Here is a 4835-nt window from a genome sequence, read left to right on the forward strand (position 1 = left end):
GCATTCAGAGACATAGGATCAGCTCCCCTTTTTACAAAGTCACTTGACTTATATGGAGCCATGATCTTAGCTTCCCAGGGTCTCCAGCCTGTAGGTAGCCTGTCCTAGGACTTCTCAGCTGTCATAAACATGTGACCTATCTTATATTCGATATCAAAAATTCAGAATCCTGGGTCCCATTGCTGAAGACTTAGAGAATTATCATCTGCATTTCACCAAGACGTATTCTTAGGAGTGTAGAGTGGCATTTGAGAAGCAATATTCTATAGTAATTCTCAAATCAAATTAAAATTTTTCATGTAATATAAAAATTCAGTTGTTCTTATTTTGCCCACTTGGGTTAGGATCTCTACGAATAGAACCAGGAAGGACTTGAAAAGAGAGTTCTCAGCATTTATAGGCTCTTGGACACTTGGCCTATCTTGCAAAGAACTGCTCTCTGAAGCAGCTGTGGTTTCTAATTTTTGCGTGAGACAGGGTCTCACCATGTAGAACAGGTTGGCTTTGGGTTGGCAGTCCTCTGAAGCCATATCCTAAGTATTGGCTGTCAGGATGCCTGATTTTCTTGAACTTCTTTGAAAACCACACTGCCTTCAGTCTCGTCTTCATGGCAAGCTGACTGCTTTTTTTCCAGTTTGCAATGGCAACAAGAGAAGTAGCGAGAAAATGACCTGAACACAGAATTTTCTACTTTTAACACTTCTCTGAATTATTTCTGTAGTCAGTTTTCATTTGGAGTAAAAAAATTGTTTAAAGTTATTCACCTATACAAAGACTTTTTCCTAGTAGCAATTGAATTTAATTAAAAAAGAAGTGACTTTGCATGCATATTTCATTAGTTTTACATAGCATTTAAAGAGCTAGCATAATTTCATGAATTAAGCAACTGGCATAAGGCAAGTTTGGGAACAAACACAACTGGCTTTTAACAAGATGTTATAGCTTGCACCTGGAATGTCCCCTAAAGGGCCTATGTGTTAGAGTAGTTGTTCCCAACCTGTGGGTTGTGGCCCTTTGGGAGTCAAATGACCCTTTTTGGCTAAGATCACTGAAAACCACAAATATTTGCATTATGGTTCATAACAATAAAAAATTAAAGTTATGAAATAGCAATAAAAATAATTTTATGGTTGGGGTCACCACAACAGGAGGAACTCTGTTAAAGAGTCACAGCATTAGGAAGATTGAGAACCACTGTGTTAGAGCCTTTGTGCTTAGCTTGGTGCAACTGGGAGGCTGTGGCACCTTCAAGAAGTGAGCTCCAGGCTCACTTTCAGGTGACAGAGGTTCTGTGCTTGAATGGGACCCTGGGACTGAGTGGTTCCATTTCCCCATAGGTGCCTGACATGATGTACAAGCACTAATCAATAACTGAATGAAGCCTCTAAAATCAAGAGCCAAGTAAACCTTTTCTCTTTATGAGATGATTGTCTTCGGTATTTGTTGTGATAATAGAAGGCTAACTAATGTATGGACAAAACTTAGTTCTTGGGAAAACAAAGCCACCTTTTCTCCAGTTGTTCATGTAGATTCAGGTAGAGCAGGTATCCTATAGTTAGTTCCCTAGGCTAGGCAGACTCAGTGTGCTCCACTTTCCTCTGTGAACTGACTCTAATGGCAAGAATTATCAGAAAAATACCTCTGCTATGTAAGGACACAGTTGCCTGTTCACATTTTATGTTCTAATGGGCTAATGGTTTCGGTCATTAGCTCTCAGAAAATACAAGGCTTCAAGTTTCTATTCTCCTCATTTGCTGGTTATAGGAAAATATACTTTTCAGCTTATGAAAAACTAACCTTCAGCTAGAAGTGAGAGGAATAGGGAGAGACCTGCGGAGGGACGAGTCTTCAGGTGTTGCTCAGATGCAAGGGCTCCTGGAATTTGGATGAACGCAGCTATCTATTTTGTAGATGTAATATGTTGCCCAGGCAAAATCGAGGCACAATTCTAAATTCATCTCCAAGTCTCTTTGCAAACAAAACACTTTGCATGTGTCCTTTGTGTACTGTCCAAATCAACAATGATGCCTCTGCCAGTTGCTGCGGGTTAAGCTATTATGTGAGCAAATGGAACAGTGACAGAAATAGAAACTACAATTAAAAGATAATGCTACACCAGATCATTCTTTCTCCACATTTGCTCTGCACACATATGCTCTGTGACACCCTAAGAACACTAGCTGGGGATGCACAGCACATTTTAAGGTGGATGCATCTCTTCTCACTCTCTGCAATGCACTGAAGCAACAACGCAGCTCATTTTCCTCCCTGGGCTCTCATAAGATTTAATATAATGAAGCATGTAACTATACTATGGGGAACGGGGATATTTGTTTAAATAAACATGCATCCTGAAAATCTACGCATATTCATGGAAATTTTAGACACTGCATATCAAATATTGATGCCAAACTCTTTTATTAGGAACCTAAGCTGCTCACCAGTTGAAGATGCTTTCCCAGTGTGTGCTAGCAAATATTTGTAAACTTTAATTTTGTAGCCGTACATTTGTCTACCATAGGTTTGCAACCACTGAGTAAAAGAACTATACATTAACTTCTGAAGATACAAATGGACTCATTTGCATGCATCATAGCCCCTTATTATGTTAAAAAAAATTGTCATGAATGGGCTAGCAAGATGGCAGGTAAGGACTTGCCTCATCTCAGGTAAGAGTCACTATTTGAGTTTGGTCCCCAGGACCTACATGGTAGAAGGAGAGAACTGAATCCTTCATGTTGTCCTCTGATCTCCACACTCAGTTCTACTACCTCCCAAAATAAACAAGTAAATGTAATCTCAAAAATGTTATGGACATTTTCATATGCGAAATTGCATAATTCAGACTGAGATGGAATTGCAGACACCCTGAAAAACCCTTGTTCAATTTCATAATAGTAAACTCAAGGATAATTATGAGGAATAAAAGATCTCATACTTGGAAGAGAAATGCATTCTATTTCAGTGAAAACATCTTTTTTGTTTATTGTCTCAGTATAAAATGCTAAAATACACAAATGTAAAACCCAGAAACTATAGAAAAATTTACAAACTGAAATCAAGCTGTAATCCTACTATGCAGAAATGGTTGCTTTTTACCATATTGATGTTTATCCTTCCAGATTTTATTGTAGTGCTGGGGTTAAACCTGGGCCTCATGTATTCAAAGCTACATTCTGAAATTGAGTGACACTCCTAGTCCCTAGATTTCTTTTCATGAACATGTTGTCATCTACACATTTCATCTAAGACAGTTTACACACAAAATATTTGGTTAGGTTTTAAATTTAGCAGCATAATAGAAACATATTGTTTTGTTAATAAATTTATATATCTGGATCTTCATTTGAAATTAATACATAGACTGTATCGACTTGCTCAATGTGTCATTTACCTTTTGACATCTTGATTGTTACTCAAAGTAAATTCAAAGACTAATTATTCTGGAATGTTTTGTTTCCAAAAATGTTTTGGAATTTTCACTCTTTAAAACTACAAAGAAGCACTTAAAATTCAGCTTTGCTATCCTTTTAGCTCTGGGTCATGATTTATTTTTACATTTTCTAACCCCCCCTTATTACATACATGTGGAGAATTAAGTCAGCGTATCTTCGAAGAATTAGACCACATGTGCTAGTCCTATTCACAACTGTTTTCTTCCTTACAAAGAGTATTCTAGCACCAACCACAGACTTCTTTCCTAAAGGAAGTATGTGTTAGCATGTCCCCCTGCAGTATGTCCCCATGCAGTATGTCCTCCTGCATGCCTCCCTCCAGTACGTCCCCCTCCAACATGTCCCCTTCCAGTATGTCCTCCTGCAGTATGTCCCCCCTCCAGTATGTCCCCCTCCAGCATTTCCCCCTCCAGGGTGTCCCCCTCCAACATGTCCCCCTCCAGCATGTCCCCCTCCAGCATGTCTCCCTGCAGTATGCCTCCCTCCAGTATGAGTCTTCTTGTTACAGGATATTGGAATGGAAACTTTCAATAATAACAAAAGTACAATGGGAAGGAATCTCCTAATTGAGGTGTCAAGTCACTGTAGATGGCATTTACTAAGAAAATACATTTTAAAGTTTTTTTGGGGGGGTACCTCCCATGAGGGCTACAGAGAGTGCAGGTGCAGTGGTGTTGTTAAAGTAAGCAATATTGTCAGGAGACATGGAGTCATCACCTACTTCCTCATTTCAAGACTGGTTTCAAAGGGGGAAGTGATCAGAGGTGCTTCTCAGAAGCTCAAGATGTGTCCCCCTAAGTCAGGAGACACACAGGACCTTGAGGGCAGGGAAGAGCTGTTCCATCTATAGTGAGATCTGCAAGTAGTTGCTCCATGACCTTGGAGTCAGCCCCCAGGGAAAGACACTGCCTCAAAGTGGTGATAAGGGTCCAAACATCATCTGAGCCATGCATATGGAGACAGTCACCACCCAAATAAAAGCATGGTCTTAGTTCCAGGACTCAAGCCTGAAACAACCTACACAAGGTATTCCCAAAGAGATAGGATGGGCAATTGTTCACCTGGAACTGGCGAGTCCTGACAGATGGTGGAAGTATACGGCATGAAGTGATGTGGTTTGTCCTTGCACTGTGTGGGTGGCACCCAGGATGGGGTAGCACTTCCAATCAACAGATAGAGATTATAAAAGTTAGGTGGAGAAAAATGAAGAAAAACTACATCACTGTCATATCTCCTCCCTCAATCTGACAGGCAATGGTATATCTAGTTAAAAGATGGGGCGTATTAATCATTTATGCTCGGATTTGTCATTTATATCAAGGACAGGACATTCTAATGTCCAACCTGAGGATTTGTGTGCTGTGCCCTAATGCTTCCTAC

This window comes from Myodes glareolus, chromosome 10 (assembly GCF_982192425.1).
Source record: "Myodes glareolus chromosome 10, mMyoGla1.1, whole genome shotgun sequence".
Lineage (NCBI taxonomy): Eukaryota > Metazoa > Chordata > Mammalia > Rodentia > Cricetidae > Myodes > Myodes glareolus.